This window comes from Danio rerio, chromosome 8 (assembly GCF_049306965.1).
Source record: "Danio rerio strain Tuebingen ecotype United States chromosome 8, GRCz12tu, whole genome shotgun sequence".
NCBI lineage: Eukaryota > Metazoa > Chordata > Actinopteri > Cypriniformes > Danionidae > Danio > Danio rerio.
In genome coordinates this window covers 51,990,001-52,014,531 of record NC_133183.1, presented here as the reverse complement: position 1 = coordinate 52,014,531, position 24,531 = coordinate 51,990,001, and the positions used below count along the sequence as shown (strand labels likewise).

The following is a 24,531-nucleotide window of genomic DNA, read 5'->3' as shown; positions in this document are numbered from 1 at the left end:
CCCTTACTAACACATCTGGACTCCGATGTGAAAAAAAGTTTAAAAGAATGAATTTGTAGCTAATTCAATTAGATTGTGACTTTAATGACAGAACATTATGTGGTGTAATCGTCTTGAATACCTGTCTGTGTTTATCATTATAAATGCAATTTTAGTTTTAACATAAAAATCGTCATTTGTATTATTGCTTAAAATGAAGTATTAATTTATAAAAAATAATTCAGTTTTTGAGAGTTGCACAACATGACATTTTACAACATGAACCTTGACATCAAATATTTGAAAGTGTCCCTAATATGCCTTTTTTTAATAAAAATACATTTTATGCAGTGTGAAATGCAGCTATTTTTTATATTGTGTAAAAGATCTGCTTGAAATACGAAATTGATTTGCTTCTGGATTGCCAAAATAATACATCAGCAATTCCAGTTTTACTTCCGTTACACATATCCATAGCAAATTTACATTGACTGCCAAGAAACAACATTTACTTGGATTGGCTTTCAGATACATTTTTTTAGGTTGTTATTAACATCAAACAGACAAAGCACTTGCTGAAAGGAAATATCATTGCTTGATTTATGTGGAATAATGTTGTGCAATCATATTTGCAATCATGAAAGAGTCTCTGATTGTAATGATAAACTATACAGTATATTGTTTTCAGAAGTGACTAATCTAAACACCTCAATGCAATCTATATAGATCCAAATATGTAGCTCTAAAATGATACTTTTCATTAATGTTTCTATTTCAGCTTAAAGGGATAGTTCACCCAAAAATGAAACAGTTGTTGTCATTTACTTACCCTTTACTTGTTCCAAACCTGTTTGAGTTTCTTCCTTCTGTTGAACAGAGAAGAAGATATTTTGAAGAAAGCAACCTGTAATAGCTGACTTGTTTTATCTAATATGGAAGTCAATGGTTTCAAGTTTTAAGTTTTTTTCAACATATTATCTTTTGTTTTCAACAGAAGAAAGAAACTCATAAATGTTTATAACCAATTGAGGGAGAGTAAATAGTGAGTAAATTTTCATTTTTGGGTGAATTATCCCTTTAGGTGTGGCAGTCGTAACCTAGGCTCATTCTGAAAACATGCAGCTATATACATTTTCTGGAGAGTGCCAAATACCTCCTAGGAGGTACGTATTTTTGCAATTTTTGTTATCATGAATCCACCAGAGGCCGCTGTGTGTCTCTTGCGCATGCCATTTGCTCCTGCTGTTCTTGCATAAATCCACTAGAGGCCACTGTTGACTGACGGAATGATCCCCCCTTCTCCTTTCCTAAACCCAACCAATAGTGTTTTCAAAAGCAACAATTGGCCAGCGCCCACCCTCTTCCCTAAACCCAACCGACAGTTGTAAAAAGCAATCCAGAAAAAGTCCCTTCCTGAATTTCACCACGTTTTCAGATTTTACCTTCTCACGCTGTTTACTTTGTTATTGTATTTTTTTGGCTTTTGTCTTACCAGCTTTCTGGAACCGTTCTTTGCTGAATTCGAGCCCTATCATCTCAGTCAACTTCTCTCTGCATCTCAATTCCGCTGACGTAAATGGGGAGCTACTGGACAAACTGGTAACAGCGGAGTCCATACAAAGATAAGCTGACAGCTGGTAAGCGTGAATAAGGAGCAACGTCATACCATCTCGTATCATTTGTTTTAAAGACAAAATGGGGCGATCCGTACTTTTGGCTACATAATTTGCAATCTCCAGAATTTTATAGAGGGGATGTTTTCAGAAAACTCTCAGAAATAAAGGTACAAAATCCGTCATTGGGGTGGTACCTTTTCAAATGCTTTTATTCCGAACTGGTACATATTAATACCTAAAAGTACAAATGACTATCTCACAGTAACTTAAAAGCACAAAAGTGAACCTTAAAGGTACAAAAGTCTATCTGAAAGGTTTTTGTGCCCACCATCTTATTGATTTGTTGATTAAATGTGTTTCAACTATTTTTTTATCTCTATTACAAAATGTTGGTGTTTTAGTTGAATTTTTCTATGTTATTTTTATTAACATCTACATATGTATATTTTAATACTTCTTAACTATGTTTGATTGATTGCATAAATTTTTATTGTTTAGTTTAGGTTGTTCAGGGACAACAGATGAAAAATAGCCTACTGGCTAATTCTGGTGCAATAATGTACACTGTCCCTGCCAAATAAACAAATTAAATAAAACAAAAGTGAACCTTAAAGATGAAAAAGTGTACCCTAAAGGTACTAATGTCCACCTGTATGGTACAAAAGTCTATCTTTTGTAAAAGTACTACCACAGTTACAGATTGTGTTGTGTAGTAGATTTAGTTTTATTCATTTTAAGTGTTAAATTAGGTGTTATATATACCTCAACCCCTTATTAATTTCCAACCTCAGTCAATATGTTTATATTGATGTAGAGGAATTACAATGTTATAATCTTATACTGTTCCACAAATCCTGCATCCTGTAATATACCACAAACAAAGTACACAGTGTGAATTCTAAGGGTGTTATGACCTCGCAAATTCTGAAGCAATCGCATGAAATTGTGGGCAAAGGAGAACATGGACAGAGGAAAACATTGCTTTCATTGCTCTCTCTCTCTCTCTCTCTCTCTCTCTCTCTCTCTCTCTCTCTCTCTCTCTCTCTCTCTCTCGCTCTCTCTCTCTCTCTCTCGCTCTCTCTCGCTCTCTCTCTCTCTCTCTCTCTCTCTCTCTCTCTCTCTTTCTTTCACTCTGTCTCCCATGACAGCTATTACACAAAACATACAGGTTCTTTTTCAGCCCCAGGAAACCAGTACACATGGTTACTCTGTGTGTGTGAATTACATAGTGAATTATAATCTCGTCTGTTATAAACTATTATCTCAAACAACTCTGTCATGCATGACACATTACATCACGCTCACTGTTCAGCGAGTTTTTCCTCCTGATTGGTCAACTTCAGATTGGTCGACAAGTCAGCCCCTTTAAAATTTTTTAACACGTTTAAAAATTATTGGGAGCTTATAAACTGCTTGGTTCGGCTTAAAGAAGGGCGTCGTGACCATACAAGGCATGAACAATTTCCATGTAACTTCCTCTAAAGGGGAAAAAAATCATGTACGAGCTCATATGCAAAATGTGCACTATGTACTTGTTCCAGCACAACTGAAGATGTTTCAGTTTTTAGGTTGCAGTTTAATACATAGGTAAATACATTTAAATGTTTATACGTTTAAAAAAGATCTAAATATTCAAAACTTTCAAGCATTTAAGATGCTGATGACTGTCAAACGCATCATAACAGTCTTTTAAAAAGGGTCCATTAAATGGACCTCACAGGAAATGTGGCAAACCTTGAATGTCAAAACACACTGCTAATTATGAATTTGAAAGGTGAGAAGAGGTGAGGAGAGTGTAACATCCCCGCCTCGTTCTTGATGCTCCAATCATCAGTCTCCCTCACCATCTCGTTCCCTCAGCTCCAATCATCGCTCTCCTTCACCAGCCACCTCTTATCATACCCGTGCACACTCCCCTGAATACTAATTACACTCACCTGCACCAGCAATCACAGTCCCCTATAAAAGTTTCCCCGTTTCCAGTTGTACAATAGCTGGAATTAAAGTCAGATGGTTCTCCTCACCTCCTCCCTGGCTTGTCTTCTTCCTTGGATGTTCCCTTTGGATGCACACACTGTGATTAAGGGCAGAGACTTTATATACTGATGGTTGAATGAAGATCCTTGTTTACGTTGTGAACAACATACTCATCTGTTCTCCATCTAAAATATAACTTACCAGTGCTAGAGATGGGTTCAAGCCTCTCCGGTTGTGCAGGAACATACTATTGTGCTCACCCACCCTGACGTCTGTGTAAACCCGAAGTTGAGTAGGGAACGGGGCTTTCTTTTTACACATCATTTTCTAGTAGCAAACTAATGGTGAAAGGGGTGTGGTTAAGAATATTGTGGCTGAATCCATCAAACTGACATCAACAGAGAAGGACCACAATTCCAAACATAGAAAAAAATGGTCAGACTTTGATTGAAGACTACTAAAACAACTTTTTTTCAGTGGATTAACTTGCTCGGATTAATTGTTCACCTAAATAACAACATGCGGTAGCAAAATAAACATTATAAATTTGTATTTCATGCAGACTTTAAGTAACATTCTACTCAAATCACCTAATTTTTATTTGACACTTTTTGAGAATTTAAGTCTAGGAAAAATAATTTGGTTTTTAGCCTGTTGTTAAACAAATTATGAACCTTTTAAAATTAGCATAATGGGGTCAATTTAAAAAAGCTTTTTTACCTTGACATACAGTCCTGAGCAGTAATGGGGGTAACGCATTATAATTAAAGTTTGTTATGTAATAATATTACTTTTCCAAGTTACGAGTAAAGTAACGCATTACTTTTAAAAATGAAGTAATAATATTCGAGATACTGATTTTTTTTTTAAACGTAATGCGAGCTTTTTAGTTCAGTTAATTAGATAAAAAAAAATAATAGAGCATTTAAAAATTTGAAATTAAAATGAATGTTATTACATTCAGTGGTGTAAAGTAGCAAATAAAAAAAACTTAAACTACTGTAATTGAATAGTTTTTCTCAGAAATTGCAATTTACAGAGTAGTTTTAAAAATGTGTACTTTTATATTCCTTTGAGTACATTTTTAACGTAGTATTGGTACTTTTACTCCACTACTTTCCTTCAACCTGAAGTCACTACTTTATTTTTCCTGTCTATGGGAATTAGAAAAATCAGTCCTGTGATTCCTGTCCAATCAAATCGCACACAGAAAGTAAATCGCATCATAATGAACTACCTCAAGTCATGTGTACTTTATAATTGCAGCAAACTGTTTGGAAGCATTAAAGTGTCCAAGAAGATGTCCAAAATCTTCACACGCAATGATTTGGAGGCTGTTTAGATGCATGTGATGACGAGAAGATGACGGATGTTTACTGTATGATAACCGAAATGGCCTTAAATGATAACTAAATGCCCTACAGAATGTTACGTTTACACACAAACACACACACACACACACACAGATTACGCATCAGCTTTTTACAGCATAATACATATTATTCACTTCTCCTGAGTACTGTTAAAAAGGTCTACTTTTTACTCATATTTTGAGCAATATTTACAAAAGATACTTTTACTCTACTTGCACTTCATTTTTGGCCAAGTATTAGTACTTTTAATTGAGTATAATTTGTCAGTAATCTTTCCACCTCTGATCATGTTGAATCCTACACTTAATGACAGGATGCAGAAACAGACTGAAACAAAGATGGCAGACCTTACATTTCTGAGATGGATGTATTCTCATTTTTCTGATTGAATAAAAAAAAGGGAAAAGGCGATTGTCTCAATGGACAGTGATTTTACTTCACTAGTAAGACAAAAGGTACTGAACAAAATTAGCAAACTTTCAATAATCTGTATATACATGTATGGCATGTATAGTTTGAGGGTCAGAAAATTCTTAGAAGATAAGATTATCCTACATTATCATAATTTGATGAGATTTTTCAAAGGGAAATTAAGGTGTAGGCTATACGGTGAATTGTTAATTGCAGAGCTCCTTTTTAAAAAATAAGAAAAAAAATCCCTGCAAGTTCCGAAAGAGATCAAGCCCCAGCCAGGTCAGAAAAAGTGAAACAAAAGTTACTCAAAAGTAAACTCAATATTGTAATGCCAACACAGGCTAAATCTGAAAACGTAGTCCCGTGGACATTTCTGGAGACCGCGAAATACGTCTTGGAGTTACGTATTTGTGTTATTTCTTTTTTTCGCAAATCCGCGAGAGGCAGCTGTGTGCGTTCTTTTGCTGTGTGCACTGTGTGCATCTCAAACTTCTCTAGCGAGTGCTGTTCGCACCCGCGCTGTTCTCGTGTAAACCCACCAGAGGCCGCTGTCAACCGACCGTCTGACTGGACGACCGGCCAATCGGCTGAGCCACCCTCCTCCTTCCCCAAATCCAACCAATTTTATCGATTGACCCGCCCACCCACTTACTTCCCAACCAACCACTTAAAACCCAACTAGCGATTTGCAAAAGCTGTCCAGAAAAAGAAAAACCCTCGTCTGATTTTTACCATGTTTTTGGATTTTACCTCATTCTCACCCTGTTATTCACTTGTTCGTTTTATTTTTTGGATTCTGTTTTTGTCTTACTTGATTTCTGGAACCGCTCTTTCCCGGACTCGAACACGGTCTTCATCATGGTTAACTCCTCTCTGCGTCTCAAGTCCCCCGACATACAGGACGAGCTAACTGGACATACTGGTTGCAATGGGAAAGCCCACCTCACAGAGGTAAGCGGTCAGCTGGTAAGCGCCAAAAGGAACAGCGTCACACCGGCCCGTAGCATTCGCTTAAAAATAAATGAAGGCATAAGTACCTCAAGCTACGTAATTCACGGCCTGCAGAAAAGTCCACTGGAATACATTTTCAGAATGAGCCTGTTGCGTAATGCATTACTTTCCCCAACACCGTTCAAGAAGGCCTGTGTGGATCCTCTTCATTATATAGATTTTTTGTTTCATTTGTTTAACTAAGTCTAAAATTCCAATGCTATCATCAGCCAAACAGAAGAACGTGTTTCTTTTTGTAACTTCCAGTTTTCAACATTCATTTGTTTCCTGTCCCACATTTACTGTGTTATTCTTTACAGTTCTCATCCAAATCTCCAAGCTTGTTCTCTGTGGCAAGTTTATTATAAGGAAACCTCATTGTAATCTATTGCAAAACAATAAAAATAAAGCAAAGTTATTTTAGGTGGTGAAATGCGATTGCAATATTTGATATACCCCCATCGGGCTTCCTTTTCTGGTAGTCCACACACAGGCAACTGTAACTGGTTTTAACTTTATCGCAGCATTGTGTAATTGACCATTGTAGAGATTGAGGGCGCGATAACACATGACACTTCAGGCTCTGGGGAACTTTGATAAAATAAACAACCCTTTTTCCTTTTCAGTTGCGGGTGACCCAGCAGAAAGAGGGAGGGATGGTGGTTGTGTGGCCGTGTGGACGCGGAGAAAACTGGATGGATAAAGAGAAAAAAAGACTGCGGAGCAGAAAGAAAAACAGAGTAAAAGAAAAACAAACGCTTCTGACATCATGGAGTAATTTGGAAACTGAATCTAGGTCAAACCCAACCTTTCCTTGATGTTACTGTATTACACAAGATATTTTCCAGGCAGATCATTTGATCAGATGGCCATGGAATAAACAGAAATTCGATCAAAACACCAAACCGCATGTTATTAACATTATTCTTGAATTAAAGGGACAGATTATGTCTGTTAATTTACTTAACCTCTGGCCATCTACGATGTGGGTGACTTACTTTCTTCAGTAGAACATTAAAAAAAAAAATTTTAGCTGACACTGTGGAGCTTAATGATTGTCTGTAGGTGCAAACTCACAAGTGCACTGATACAATTTTGCATATAGTGTGCATACAGACAACCTATAATTTTCTAAATTTCAAGGTCCTTTTAAAGTTATCGTAACAAGATTTTATATTTCATGAGTTACAAAACATTCTTTTATTATATACGGTGGAGGAAATAAGTATTCAACACGTCAGAAAACCTATTTCTAAAGGTGCTGTTGACTTGAATTTTTCACCAGATGTTGGAAACAACCAAAGAAAACAATATTAATTTGTTTAAAAATTAAGTAATGTGTAATAAAATGAAATGGCACAGGGGAAAAGTATTGAACACATGAAGAAAGGGAAGTGTAGAAAGGCAGTGAAAGACCAGACAGCAGCTGAAGTTTGTCAGTGTATGGGGTAGTACCTTTTCAAAAGTTACAAATTTGTACCTAAAAGGTCTATATTAATACCTCAAGGGTACATATTAGTACCTAAAAAGTACAAAAGTGTTCCTCTTAAATTTTAATGTAATCTAATATAATCTTTTAAAATCTAATATATACTTTTGAGGTACCAATATGGACCCTTTAAGTACAAATGCATTCCTTTTGAAAAGGTACCACCCCAGTGACAGCTTGCGTACCTTTATTTCTGAGACTGTACAGTGAGGCAACTCTTCTCCTTTTGATTAGCATTGTTTCTTTTGTGTTGTGCAGTTTAATTCACAGAATTACTACAAAGTATAATAAGTAGAATAAGTATATTGTAAACTAATTTTTTTTTTGTTACATCCATTACGCATGTTTAATTTCCTCATTTAAAATCTAAAATATGTTTACAGACTGATATTTTCCTGATCCCATAACTCTGTGGGCAGTTGTTTTGGAAAATATAAACAGATGTTTCAATATAATGTTATCGTATACTTTCTGTGTGAATTTATGTTTTGAGTTTTTACTGCAAATGTCACATCCATAACACTAGAAATGCTCAAATATAATTTCATTTGATTTGATTCACATATTTTCCTTGTGTCCTTCCCTCACATCCTGAAGGGGTAAAGCTGTGAATTGTAAGTTCACTGGCCAAACTTCTCATCATCAGAGAGAATGGAAACTAAAAACTTTTTCTGAGGAGCATGTTGTGTGGTCAGAGAACTGGTCCAAAGTTCCTTAACTTTAGTGATAAAAGCAAGTTTATTTTTTTGGGTCTGATGGGGAAAATTATGTTATTCATAAACCTGGGGAAAGAATGAACCCAACAAGTGTCAATAAGTTAGTGAAAGTTGGAGGTGAAGTGGTTTAGTGGTGTTTTCTGCAGCAGAAGTTGAGCTTCTTATAAAGCCACGTGGCAGACTGAATGCAAATGTTTATCGGAAGCTCCATCAGCAACATGTGGTTCATTCCCTGCATTTATCACTCAATCCGCCTGCAGTTTTCATGCATGACAATGAGCCCTGTCGCACAGAAAAAACGTTAAAGCACTTTCTTGAAGAAGAAAACATTGAAATAATGACATGGCAGCCCAGATTCCCAATCTAAACTCTTGAAATATTTGCTGCTGAAGCTAAAATCCCACTATGTTGAGAGAATTGGGGAAGACACTGGAAGCACATTGAACCAAGATCAAGGCCTTGTGTTAAACATAATGATTAAATGTGCAATTAATTCATTTTATTGCACAGATATCACTGTATCTTCAGGAGCCATTTTGTTTAGCCTGTAAATGTTTCAACATGGGCTCATTCTAAAAACTTAGCCCTATATGTATTTCCAGCCTGATCTCACGAGAAAACGTAAGTATTTTACGTTTTGCCAGTTTAGTGGCTAATTCGTACGAATTCGTATGATTTCAATCGTACGAAATGATACGATTTTAAAAAGGAGGCGTGGCACCTAACCCCACCCCTAACCCCAACCGTCATTGGGGGATAAGCAAATCGTACTAAATTGTACGAATTAGATCGTACGAACTCATTCGAATTAGCCACCAAATGAAAAAGTTACGAATTGCCGTGAGATTGTGTTGGTATTTCTGGAGATTTATCTAGGCTGAAGGATGTACGGCTGCATTTTGTCTTTAAAATAAATGATACGGGGCAGTATGACTCCACTCCTTTTCACGCTTACCAGCTGACCGCTTACCTTCGTATGGACTGATTTCACGCTATTACCAGTTTGTCCAGTAGCTCGCCATGTATTTCGGCTGACTTGAGATGCAGAGAGTTGACAAGGGGGCTTGAGTCTGGCGAAGAATGGCTCCAGAAAATGGGTAAGACTAAAATAGAAGCCAAATCAGAAAATCAGACGAGGGCTTTTCTTTTTCTGAATTGCTTTTTAAAACTGTCGGCTGGGTTTAGGGGACTGTGTGGGTGCTGATAAATTGATGCTTTTGAAAACACTATCGGTTGGGTTTAGGTTAGGGGGAGGGTGGGTCAATTGGTCAGTCAGTCAGTCAGTTGACAGCAGCCTCTGGTGGATTTATGTGAGAACAGCAGGCATGAATGGCACTAGCAAGACAAATTTGAGATCTGAAAAAGTGCACACAGCGGTCTCTGGTGGATTCACGAAAACAAAAACTCGAAAAAAACATACCTCCTGGGATACATTTTGCTTTCTTCAGAAATTCATATAAAGGTACACAAGCAGAATGAGCCCTGGTTGCCTAAAGTGATGCCCAAAAGTGAAATTACATTATAATTTACTAACCCTCATATGGTTTTAAACCTTTATGAGTTTCTCACTGCTGTTGAACACAGAAGAAGATATTTTGAAGAATGCTGGTTGCTTTCGACTTCAATTGTATTTCTTTCCTACTGTGAAAGTCAGTGGGTTCCAATGCTCAACATATCAATGCTCCAAATTTTGACATCAAAAAACTCAAATTGAACAAGTAAAGAGTTCAGATGCAAAAGCTGCTAAACGCCACTTTTGCTAAAGATGAGATCCTGTAATGACATTGAGCGAATGCTTTAGGCATGTAGTACATGTTCAACAAATATTTTTGCTTCAAATCATCTAAATCGCAGCGTCAGCACATTCAAAAATAAGTTTGTTTGCAAAAGCCTCTAAAAGCCACTTAACTTTGACAGCAAAAGCCACTATGTCCCAATGTAACCACGGCGAATGACACTGACAACAGAGGTTTGGATCCATGTGCAGGTTTATTAGTGGTCAGGCAAGCAATGGTCATCACAGGTGCAAACAGGTATATGCAGACAATCCAGAATCGTAATCGAAGTAACAGGCAAGAGGTCAGAAGGCAGGCGGCAGACAAAAGGTAAACAAGGCTGAGGTCGAAACACAGGAAAACTAGACAGGAATAACGCGTTGTAATGTCATCTACAGATAAACAAGACTCGGCAAACTGAATGGGTAAGTGTATGGCTTAAATAGTGTGTGCAATCAGTCTCTGACAATCCTCAGGTGGTGCGAGTAATCAGTCTAGATGAGGAAGCATGTGTGTGTGACCGGAGTGCAAGTATGAAAGTGTAGTCCAGAAAATGGCAGATTTGTAGTCCATGGTTATAGTTAGTGCAAACCAGCGATCTTCTGAAAGACGATCGCTGGTAATCGTGACACCTAAGAACCAATCAGAAGACGTGAATCGAATCATATGTTTTCAATGTAACAGCGCTGATGTGCTGGCTTTTATAAGGAGATTGTTTTATTCCGCTGTCGATTTAAATTTTAAAAGAAGGAGTTCAGGATAAACAGGATGAAGCTGTCCGACTGTCAGTGAATGACAAATAAAAAAATCCCTTACCTTAAAACGCCTTCTAAAAATATTTTTCTGCATTATAAGTAAAAAAAACACACAGTACAGTTAGAAGTGTAGCATGCATTCATAACAGTGTTTTGCGCAGCAAATGAATGAGTCCGATTTACTACACATTAACGGCAACTGCACGAAACACGAAGTTAAGATGCCGTTCTTTTGTCCCGCATGGATGCTAGGAGGATAAACAAGAGACGAAAAAGAGACAAAGACCTTGAGTACGTTGAGAATGAATGACAGCTTCTAAAAGTTTCTGAGAGACATCCCTTTTGTGCTCAGTAGGCCTACCTTGTGTTTTATTTGCTAATGTAAGATATTTTTAAAGATAAATATAATTTATAAAACTATACATTATTTATATTACATCATAATATCTATATGTCTGATTAGCTTTTATATTAATGGACAATGCACAAATACTGATGTTTCACAATGTTTTACACTACATTATTTTAATCTACCATGATAAGTTTAGAATGTTTACATTGCTCTACTTACATTAAATCTAAATCCCAAATATCAGAAATGCCAACAGATTAAGAGTTTATTCATGTAAATTATAATGTTATTGATTAATGCACTTACTTGACAGATTTCACTCATTTATTTTCCTTCTGCTTAGTCCCTGGTTTATCAGGGGTTTTCACAGCAGAATGAACCGTCACTTACTTGACAGATTTAGGTATTTTTAATTTTCGGTGGTTTGTGTAATGTTTTTTTATGTTTGGTGAAGTATTTTCTAATTGCATCTATAGTGATTTTTCAACTAATTACACTGCCTTTGTGGATTTAGAGGTTTTTGCAAAAAAAACCAAAAAAAAAAACAGAAGTGGATTTTGCTGGTTTTGACACAAAACAAAATCTACCTTGCTAAAAACCAAAGAAAAAAAAGTTATTTTATTTACCAGCTAATAACCTTGTCATTTTCTATAAAATGAAACTTCTGAGCCTAATTATAGGAGCCTGATAGAAAATACTAATTTACAAGAAAAGAGGTTTGATGGATTTAGAGGGATTTGCATCTGAACTCTTCGAGTGAAGAGTGACTAAATGACCACAGAATCTTCATTCATTAAGTGAACTATCACTTTAATACAAATGAATCACTTAGGATTCTCTTTAATGATCTACCAAAGACAAAAGGTCACCTGCAGCTCAAGTAAACAAGTAAATGAACAGCAACGTTACATTTTCTAGTGAACCATCCCTCTCGTTCATCTAGTTTAGCCTCCAGGCGAAAGAGCACTGGAACATCCAGCTTTTGAGGCAATGTGAAAAATGACTGACTCATGCTCAGAATGTCAATTTAGAGATTGTTTTTCATCGGCTGACTGAAGGTTACCTCTGACACACATGCATTGTAAATGTCAACATGCAAATCCTCGCGCACATGAGATTAGCACCACAGGGCAAAGATATGAGGTGGCTGTGTGTGTTTGTGTGTGTGTGTGTGAGAGAATCACTCTGTGAGATCACCGCCATATTGCTTTACTTTAGAAAAGCAGGAACACGTGTAATGAACAGGCCAAGCTACGAATGCTTACAGCAAAAACCGCCGATTACACAAAGAGCTGCCCACTCAAACAATATATGCCTAGCGGGTCAACATCATTTACACAGAGGTATGGAAATAATACCGTGTTGACATGTAAGACTCCTTGGGAAGATTGTGTGTGAAAGGTTGATTAATTCTGGAGCGTCACGGATGCGTGGCTGTCAGTGCCTGATGGCCGTGGGTGGCTGAGCTGCAGAGAAACGGATTCAGATCATTAGAGAAACCACAGGTCATTTACTGGGCCCGCAGTGTGATCTCTCTGACACTATTCTTCAATGTTAAAACAGTGTATCCACAGCTTGCGTCTCCATGGGCTTCAAATAGCCCAGATGTGGAGGGCCTGGAGAGACTCAGTTCAGGGGGTACAACACATTAGTGTCTGCAAGAGCCATTTGCAAAAGTGTGCATGTGTTTTCTGGAAGTGCTGCGATATTTTAGTTGGATGACAGAGCCTCTGATATTTTGTTTGGCTATGTTGAACTATTTTAGATCATTATGTAGACTGTTGGAGGTGTAAATAAGGTAGGGTCTGGAAGTGTTTCAGTTCCCACCAACTTCTGTTGTAGTTTTTGTAGTTTTGGTGGTAATCTATAGAAAGTGAAAGTTTGGTTTACTAAAATTCTTAAGGATATCTTCATTTGATTTTTTTGTTTGTTTTTAATGTTTGTTTGTTATAAATATAAATTATTATTATTATTATGTCATTCATTCATTCATTTTCTTTTCGGCTTAGTCCCTTTATTAATCAGGGGTCTCCACAGCGGAATGAACCGCCAACTTTTACAGCATATGTTTTACGCAGTGGATGCCCTTCCAGCCATAACCCATTACTGGGAAACAGCCATACACATTCACTTATAGCGCATGTCTTTGGACTGTGGGGGAAACCGGAGCACCCGGAGGAAACCCACGCAAACACAGGGCGAACATGCAAACTCCACACAGAAATGCCAACTGACCCAGCCGGGGCTCGAATCAGTGACCTTTTTGCAGTGAGGCGATAATCCTACCCACTGCGCCAGCGTGCTTTCTGGTTAATAATAATAATGATAATAATAATAATAATAGTAATAATAAATACAAATTATAACAAATGAACAACAGTAATAATTTTTCAATTTTTCAATAACTACAAATTATTATTAATATTATTATTACAATTGATTAGTACTTTACTTTCTTATTTAATTTAATATTTTTTTAGGTTTATTGTTAATAATAATAATAATAATAATAATAATAATAATAATAAGAATAAGAAGAAGAAGAAGAAGAATAAGAAGAAATAATGATTATGATGATCATAATGATAATATCAAATCAACAGTAATAATTTAAGTTGTAAAATTTTTTTAAATAACTGCAATTTATTATTATAAAATTATAAATATAATTACAGTTCAGTAGTATTATAGCAGTATTAATTATTATTACATTTCTTGAAATATTAAGTTTATTAATAGTTTAATTTCTCATTTAATTCAATTAATTTGCATGTTTATTGTTATTAATCATAACAATAATAACAACAGTAATAATTGAAGTTGTTCTTTTTTTAAATAACTACAAATTAATCTTATTATTATTGTTATTATTATTATTTTTATTAGTTTATGAACGTAATTAGAGCTTAGTAGTATTATAGCTGTATTATTACATTTATTAAAGTATAAAATGTATTAGTACTTTAATTACTAATTTATTTTTAATTAATTTGTATTTTATTGTTAATAATAATAACAAAAACAACAATGATAATGATAATAATAAAAAAACCAACAACAGTATTTTTAGTTTTTTTAAATAACTACGAATTAGTATTATTATTTTATAAATATAATTACAGTTCAGTAGTACTATAGCATTATTAATTATTACATTTATAAAAATATGACATTTATTAGTACTTTTTTCCTATTTAATTTTATTATTTTGTATTTTTGTTGTTAATGATAATAATGATAATGGTAATAATAATAATAATAATAATAATAATAATAATAATAATAATAATAATAATAAAAATAAAAATAATAATAATAATAATAACAAATAAACAACAGTAATAATTTAAGTAGTTCTTTTTTATTTAAAAAACACAAGTAATCCACATACAGTTTTTACTGTATAATAATACATATTTAGAGATAGAAAATGATCAAGTTACCTCTCATTTACAGGCATGTCAATATTTCAAAAATTATGTATAGAATAATAAATAAATAAATGTAATTATTGTTCTTATGTAAAATCATTCCAGATGGATGTTTGAGCATTTTACCTTCCTTTCATTGTATCGCTTTTAATGATTTATTTATCATTTGGGTTTTTAATGAGTTATCTTTAATTTAGTTTTAAATGTTTCTGGGTTGCAGGGCATCCACTGCATAAAACATATGCTGGATATGTTGGTGGTTCATTCTGCTGGGGGGACCTCATATTAATAAAGGGATTAAAGGCGAAAAGAAAATGAATGAATTAATAATTTAGTTTTAAATATGTAAGGATTGTACAAAAGTGGGTTAAGCATGATTTGAGCTGTTTTGAAGATTTGATGCATTATTAAATGCACATTATTTTGTGCACGGCTGCACATTTCTATTTGTTCATAAATGTTTATGATAGCAATTCATTTTACAATTCTACTTAAAGTTGCCTGTGATTATTTTGTATTTTAATTCTACAATTAATTTTAAGTTGTGAATAAACCTATTTGAACATGTTTGCTGTTTGTATGATTTATTTATTCTATTTTGACAATACTTCATAAAAGACTCCAGTGGTTTTGTAGTAGATATATCTTCATGTTCTATTCCTGTCTTCTGACTAGTGGTGTGATTTGTAGTGATTTACATAGCAGAGGGACCTATTTTCTAAAAGCAGCGCGCTGGCCCTTTAAGAGCTGAGAAACTGCACTTGACGTCCAGCGGACTCTCGCTTTGCCAGCAGCAGTCAGTCAGTGACACACACACACACACGGACTCAAGTCATCTCTGAACCGCACAGATTCTCGCTCAGTCGCATCGTGTATTTACAGTCAGCGCCTTGTAAACGACAAGTAGATAGAATGGGCACGAACTGCTTTAGTCGAATCACAGCCGTGTGGAGATAAGAGGGCGGAAACGCGAGTAAAACAGACCGAGGAGAAAGAAAAACAGACGAGGAGCGCGAGAAGGCCGAACCCGTCGAGGCAGTTGCAGTTTTTCGAGCGACGCTCAAGTGGATTTGGGGCTCAAACCGACGAGGACGAAAACACGGCCGTAGCAAAACGTACATGTGGATTATTTCTTCATTTCTTTCTCTTCAGAAACTACATAAACGTCCTGTAGCGACAGACCTTTACCTTTCGCGGAGAGGTAAGTTACTACAAGACGCTTTGCCCACGAGTGTGTCAGCCGTTGGCCGTTTTGAGTGTGCCGAGAGTTCCCAGAACCGGGTGTCTGAGTAACCGGGTCTGTCCGCGGTTAACGGTCGTTATTCTGTCACTGAACCCCTGTTAGATTGAATGAGCGTCGCCGCGCAAGGCGGAAATCAATTTCTCCGTGAAGACTGGCCGGCTAGTTAGCATAGCTAACGTTAGCAGTGATTGTGATTTAACGTTACAGGGAATGACGTTAAATTCCGCCCGGTACGCTACGTTATACATTAGGTCTGATTTCCAGCATAATATTATTTATTTTCAAGCAAAGCAGATTATGCCATTGAGCGCGTCTCTTGGCTGCTGAGGTAGCTGAGTTAGCTCGCTTTATGTGTTGTTATTGTATTAAATGCTTGGCTAGTTCTGTAGTAACCCTGCCGGGTGCATGCTAAAAGATGGGTAACGTTATAACTTAGTTTCCGTCTGTTTTGGATATTTCTGCTGTTTCGATCACATTACGTCCGTGGTATTTCTTTGCCAGCATTTCATTGTTGAGTTTGTACAGATGAGGGTATTTGTACTCATGCAGTTATATTATGGTTTACCAAAAATAACGCGACATGATGTTGTTGACCAAGGAGATTCGTTTAGAATCGTTTTGTTGTTGCTGCTTTGTCCAAACTTATGAAACTAACGCTAGGTACATTAATTATAATATTTGTAGTTTAGATTGACATATGCTAAACCCCTAAATAAAAACATCAGAACATCAACGCATATTTGTATAGAACAAAACGTAAAAACTACATTTATTATTATTATTATTAACTTATTATTATTATTATTATTATGACAGCTACTATTATAATCAGCTTCTCATTGTTGCTTTTTGTTTTATTTAGAGCTTTTATTTGCAGAAAAATTTAAATATTGGACATGCATACATATTTCTTCTTTTACACAGTAAATGTAAGTATAATTAAATGCATTTATTTTACACATGAATGCATTTTTAGTATGTGCATTTATATCATTAGTGCTGGGTAATGATTAATTGCATCCAAAGTTATATTTTGTGTTTATATATATATATATATATATATATATATATATATATATATATATATATATATATATATTATACTAAGTTTATTATGCATTAAAAATGGACATGTGTGCAAATTTTTTATGAAAAGTTTTATTTAATATATGTATATATTGTTTTGTTTTATTAGGCACTAATTATTATATTTATATTTACCAATTTTCATGTTTTGCAAATAAATGCTTAAATTTTATTCTTTAAAATTTTGAAATGGTTATTTCTAAACATTGATTTAAAACCCAAATTAACATTTTACACTATCTATTAGAGCTGCACGATGTTGGAAAAATCTAATGTTGCGTTAAAAAAAATATATATTCAGCAATATATATTGCGACATGAATACAATTTTCTAGTTGTTGAAACTATTTGGAAATTATTTCTTATTTTAGATTGATTGGGATTATTCTTCATAGGAGAGCATAAAATATAATAAACAATCTACAAGCATAGATAAGTTCATTAAAGAAAAATATACAAATAAAAAAAACATTGTTATCGTTTTCTCAAAGAGTTGAACTGTATTCAGGTATACAGTAATTGAATAATCAAATGTAAAATAAAAATGTAAAGATTCTATAAAAATAATAGTTTTTAATTTATTAAATTACAAATGGTATAATTTTTTATGCCTAAATGCTTTTAAACCCTATTAAATTCCCAAGCCTCAGAAAACACTTGCGGAACTATGATTATAATCTAAACTCAGCGTTGAGTATTCTTGCGTTGTGACTATTGCGAATGAACACATTATGATATCAATGCTGAAATGAAATATTATCTATCTATCTATCTATCTATCTATCTATCTATCTATCTATCTATCTATCTATCTATCTATCTATCTATCTATCTATCTAATTCTTTCTCATAAATCAGGACCATTTACTCACTCATCTCCCCCCCCCCCCACTCACCCCCTCCCCTTTTGTTTATCCTAGTATACAGATAACATAATGGGTTAAAGACCATTAGGGCATGGGAATGGCCTTCATGCACTTATGACTTAACAATGTGTGGATTGTAAGCCCATATTTAGGGCTGGAGCTCGAGTAGTGACGTACTGAAATGCAATTGTTAGTGTAAGACTTGACAAACTGCCTCAATATTCATTGTTTTCAATGCAAAGCTAAGACTGTTGATTTTGTCACCGTACTGTAAATATCACTTTTGAAAGAAGCCACTTTTGAAAGAGTCCTTGTATAAACATGATGGGTTAACATCATTTGCAGACCTCCCCACCCCCTTCACAAAGCACCTTCATAGCACACTGACGATGAGGCTTTTCGTGTCTCGGATGTTGTTATTAAGGGTCAATAAATCATAGTGGATCCCAAATGCTTGTCAACAGCTGTTGATTTGCACATGAAAGGCAGTGGAATGTGAAAAATGGAGGCCACACAGCTTAAGTGTATTAGCGTAATTGGACATGGGCCAGCGGAGAGCTTTTTTTTTTCTTTCTCTTGAGCAGCATTCTTTCCCACTGTACATTTGAAGAGAACAAAGCTCGGTGTCATAAGTAGACCAGCGAGATGCCTGAACCCAAAACAGAACTGGCCTCAGACAACCTCTTTGCTCTGCAGGGCTGCCAGGACTCATGGCCAGAAAACAACAGATTTGTTTTGGACTCGCATCAACTCCAGTTCCACCCCTCCGCGGTGTGTATTGAGTAATGATATTCTTTCTCCCTCTCCTCACTGTCCTCATTGCAGAACTGAGATAAGCATTGAAAAGAAAGCAAAAAGTTTGTCTTCTAACCATTGTTTGGTGAAATGTGGAGCTGGTTTAGCACTTCATCTCTGTCTCTTTTCAGAATGCTTTGCACAAACTCTTCTGCAATTGTGCACAGCAGTTTTCCAGCTGCATGCTTTATTACAGCAGACCTTTTAGTTAATTCATGTCAGATGTCTTTTTTCTCTCTCCTTATATGAACTCTGCAGCATGCTTGAGTAGTATTCAGGGACAAGATAAGGAGTTGATAGCTTACAAAGTGTTTGTCCTTGACTCCGTTCTTCAGTTTGATAAATGAGCAGCTACAGAGGAAATTAAAGGTATGCAAAATGAGGTCTGTGCAAGCAGACTTCTTGGCTTCTCCTCATGTCGTCAGTCTTTGTATCGACTTTGGTGGACCACTTTGCTGAGTTGGCTGCGCTATATTGGGTGGGTTTTGCCACTGTTGCAGTGCTGTCACTATAGGATCTGCTTCTGCAATCTGCTGCAGAGGCATTTGTCAAACACCACCACTTTTCTAAAATAATACAATATAATATACAGTAATATAATGTAATATAATACACAGTAATACAATACAATATAATGTAATAGGGATGCTCCAATGTCGAGTTCCGATTCCTTTTTATGGTGATCGGCCAATACTGAGTACCAATTCTGATGCTTTAAGCTTTATGAAACTTTGCAATTGCATAGAGCACATTTTTCCTTCAAGTATAATAAAGTGGAAATCTCTCCTAAATTAATGATGTTGAATATATCCCTTAAACTTGTCTCTTATAAATATTTAGTGTGGACATGTAATGGTTGAAGCAGATTTACAGAAAATAATAGCTAAAACGTAATTTTTTTTTGTAAACATGATGTAAAAAGTACCCATAAATCCATTACTTCTTTCCTAAAAAAATAGGCCTTTAAACTACTGTTTATTGCAAGTGGTGCTCGCTGCAGAGCCATTTGGGCGAGCTGAGCTCCAGCGAGGGGGAGCTTGAGCTCCACCTTTTTTGCACTTCTTCTACGAGTGATGTCACTGGGGGTAGGGTTAGGGGTGGGGTTGGTGTACGCATTAAAACAGCTTACAGGAGGCAGAACGAGAGCTCATGCTCCCCCTCTGCAGCGAGCATCCTCTCGTTTATTGCAAAAAGTATATTAAATTTACATTACATTATTAAATATATTGAAGTAAAAATAGTTTTACGTTTTAGTTTTGCATTTCCCTAATATTAAGAGACCGGTTTTAGTGAACTTGCAATATTAATAATTAATGTTGATAGCAGCAGAATGATTGCAGCTCCAGACAGCCGCTGTGTTGGGAACACAAAAATCAATCATGCCTGCACACATCATTTACCTCTTCACATGTTGTAGACTTGTAAACAAACCACTGCGATCGGTTCGTAAGATCGGCCAGATTGGCGAGTACCGATTGAGTCATGAAATGTGATTTACGGCATTTACCGATTTCAGGCTCATTAATCGGAGCATCCATATAATATAACAGTGTTTTCCAGCTGTGGCGGCAGGCCTTTTTAACAGATCTACCAACTACCTGGCATTATTTTAATGACAAATGTTATGAGCGCAGTATTACAAGTTGAGATCGCATTGATGGAATAGCCTACAGCATGCAAATCTCTTTGCTTGCACACCGATTTCCTCTACTCGTGCACAAAACTTCTTGCACGCCCCCTCAAGCGCAGATCTTCTTGTGCGCTTAAATAAACGCTGCTGATGTCTGATTTAGTGCGTTTATGTAAAGTATGTCTCCAACATTTATAAAATTTGCTAGGAATATATATGAATGTCTCCAATAAACTTACAGAGCGGTATTAATGCGCCCTAAAGTAAAGTGAAACGGCTATACGTCGTGTTTGCTGGCCTCACGCATCAGTCGTGACTGTCAGTCAGTCAGCACGTAATCTTAAAGGTTAAACAAATAAGGCACAGCACTATTACAGTTACAGAAAAGTTTGCGTTGTTATAATTCACTTACCCTTTAATACATTTTGGTGCAATTATCACCCGCTACACCAGATGTGGCACGTGCAAATAAATCACACTATTCGTGCGAAAATAGACGTGTGAGCATTTTGAGTTTACTTGCTTTATTTGCTTGTCTCAAATTTTCTTCATTCACATGTCAAATTCGCTTCATTCATGGGTCAAATTCACTTCACAATAGATGCGGGTTCACATCAGCAGGGCTTCTGTCTGCCCTGTGACTCTAGCTTCGTTACTAAATGGCTAACATGAATTTTACTAAGATTGTAGCTGTGCATTATGTGCTTTAGAAAGGCAGAAAAACAGCGTAGATTCGTTTGTGCTGTGTCTGAGTGCTTTAGATCCCAGCTCTGTGACTTAATCAACTCGCCCTGAAACCTAGCTAGATGATGGAGGCTTTCAACTGTTCTTCTTCTGACTGAGCCGAGCCCAGTTTGATGAACTGTTGTCCGGTGTGGGCAAGAGGATTTCCCTTCGGTACACCAACAACAGGCACTACATCATAATCACTCCCCTCAAAGAGCAAGCTCATGATTGGTTAAATGTCACTGAACTTGCGCTGCTTCATTCGTGTGAATCGTGTCATTCACGCCACCTCATTCACACGAATTACATCTCAAGATACCTATTCGCATCCTTTCATTGACTTAACATTTAAATCAAGCACGCTTGATGCTTCATCTGCTTTAAGTGTGAACGCAGGCTACGCAGCATCAGATGCTGAATTGCTGTCCAGATCAAAGCAACATATATTTTTATTATCTCATGACGGTTGCTTGTGGTTCCCAATATTCTTATGAAAATTGTGATGAAGTTTTTGCAATAGTCTTTGAATATTAGGCCATTTTTGAAATTCTTTGAATCACATTACTGTTTTTGGCATATTTAATCAATTTATTTTGTCTTTGAAGAATATAAATAAATTATTATTGTACTAAAAAACTTGAAATACTTGTATACATACATTTATAATCCTGCAAACTGTATGGTACTTTATTTCCTGTTTTATTGCTTCATTTAAATGCAATAAACTATTTGTAGACAACATTGTTTAACAAAGATCTTTCCATTACACATTATAATAATCTGAGATTAAGTGTATTTCTAAATATTATAATCACTTTCAGTGCAAATTTATATAAGCTGCCTAAGTCAGTGAATAGCACTTTTTAAGAGACTTCGTTTTCTCCTTTCACCCACCTTTGTGTTCAGTTTGGTTGTCTGCTATCAGCAGCAGTTGTGTCATATCAGGCACAGTTAGATAAGGTAGAATTGCTGGAGTTCCCCCAGTGGTGGTGTAATATCAGCATGACGTAACAACTAGTGCACGATGTGTAATGTTGACACTGGTGTGTTTGTTAGCTCAGTGAAGCAATAATACTCCATATCTGCTGTTAATGCCACCATATCTGGAGAGACGTTTAGAGATTAGAAGTTAAGGTCAGTCATGCATTTAGGGCCAACATTTTTTTCCAAATGACCTTTGACATACATTGATGAAACGTATTCTCTAGAGCTTTCTTTGAGAGTCACTTCTTTTCGCAGTTTATGAAAAAAAAAAAAAAAATCACACTGAATTGTTGAAAAGGGGTTGTTTTCAATTGCATAATAATAGTAATTGAATTAGTTTTTATGCAAAATGTGTAGGGAATAGAGTCTATCAAAAATAAGCCTGACTGATCCCATTAGCTAAGGCACCATTTTGAACTTACTCCCATGGCATCTGTCCTGCGCTAGAGGTGGTCAGTGTGTGTTCTGTCACTGTAAGTGTTGAAAACATGTGCCCATGGCCAAGTGTTTGATTGCTAAAAAGGGCCAGCGTAAATAGGCTGCAAATACCATTAAGGCTATTTGACTAATGGCCTCATGCCGAAGGTCAGGGAGCTTTTGTTTTTATTGCGAGGGATGTGCATTTGTAGTGTCTTTGTTAGTGGCTGCTGGTTTGAACCATTAGAATGCATTATAAGAAGGTCATTTGAACTTAAGTGTCTGGCGGAGTTTGGAGCGGAGTGCACACCAGCATTCCGGGTGCTTTAAAAGAAGTCCTTGATCTGACATCAATTTTGTATATGGTCAGAACGGAGTACTAGTGCTGAGTACCCCATTAAAGTTCAGTGTCTGGAGGTCTTGACTGTCAGCCACTCCCCGCAGCTCTTCACATGGATTGGGCAAACAGCCACTACTCACCTTTCCTCTACTCTCATACGCCTCCTGTGTTATCTCTGCAGTCGGTTCCTCTTTTTTGTTACACAAAGGTGACTTGCTTCACAGAAACAGCTTAAAATAACATCAAAGTCTTTTACAGTTGTACAACTTATGACTAGAATATACTAGCATCTAAACAAATGGATACAAGTGTATGACAGTTTAGTCCAAGCTATGCTGTTAGGTTTTATTTGATTTTACTTTTGGCTGTTGAAAATGATCATCACATGTCTTTTATAGCTCATTTATTCATTCTTTAATTCATTCATTTGTTCATTCTTTCTTTTTCTGATTTTCATTTGCTTGATGCAACATTTTTCGATGTATGGTCTGTCTTTGATGGGGGGAGTGAGCACACATCAGAACAGATTTTTTTTCTGTGCATGATATACAGAGATTGTGATGGGCCGTATGATTGGGGATACACCGATACCATTTTTTTGGAACCGATCCAAATATCGCTAACAGTGCCATCCCTATGTATGATGGTATAAAGCATTATCAAAAAGTAAATGATAAGTTTAAGTTTTGATAAGTCTATAATAGACTTTTTTTTAAAATCATGTGTGTACTGTGGCATGTAAATAAGTGGTCATGGCTAAATCACCTGTAGTGTGCGCAAGCTTGATCAAGAAGCTTCTAATGAGGAAAAACTGTCCAATTCTGGTTGATCTTTAATTATGTTAGCTTGTAGGCTGTGTGCACACTTGGTACTTTTGGATTTCTTTGGAAAACTCTCAAGTACTGCACTACAACCTTCTGATTGCTTGCAGCCAAACCGCTTCATAGCTTATTACATTACAAATATTAAGTCATCTCAGCATTAGATAGTTGTTACTAGTTTTTGTTAGCCCTAATTGATGTTTTTTTCAAATACATTAAATCTTTTAATACACAATTTCCAGCGATGCTCATTTTGGTGGACGCTTCTAAATTTTTTCGGTTGCTCCTAAATATTTAAAGTTGGGAGACCGGTGCTACCAAATAAAAAAAGTTAATTTCGAGCCCTGCTTTGATTTTGACCAAAGGAGTGAGTTGTCTTTATATGTCTAATCCAGAACCTACATGTCCCAGAGTACAATGTGATTGTGACGACACTTGTGTGACGTAATCAATGATGTACATCAGATGGAATGAGACGGAGGGAAGTTAGCAAGTGAAGGGCATAAAAACTGTACTTTGATAAAGCCAGAGTCATGATGTAGCATATTACAGTACATATTTATACAGGCATCCGAAATGCGTCTTTGCACATCTTTCATTTGTTGTGTCATGGAGAATATATTGGCACTGTTTGGACTCCTTTACACATTTTATAAGCTTTTATTAAATGTATGCTAGGGCTGAACAATATTGTTTAAGCTTCATTATCCCAATGTGTGGATCTGCAATAGTCACATTGCATAATTAAATTAGTTA

The 24,531-nt window shown here is 36.0% G+C and overlaps 1 protein-coding gene across 22 annotated transcripts in view; it reads left to right on the top strand.

Annotated features, from left to right (window-relative positions):
- Positions 1 to 15,632: 15,632 nt before the first annotated feature.
- Positions 15,633 to 24,531, top strand: part of ncor2 (nuclear receptor corepressor 2) — a 197,225-nt gene continuing 188,326 nt past the window's right edge. For 14 of the 22 annotated variants that reach the window (XR_012383753.1, XR_012383752.1, XM_017357345.4 and 11 more), the window contains exon 1: positions 15,657 to 16,068. The gene's annotated coding sequence lies outside the window, so the exon portion shown is untranslated. Of the gene's footprint in view, positions 16,069 to 18,758; positions 18,834 to 24,531 lie in introns of all 22 variants that reach the window. The other 8 variants (XM_073909635.1, XM_073909627.1, XM_073909633.1 and 5 more) reach the window with 2 other exon arrangements.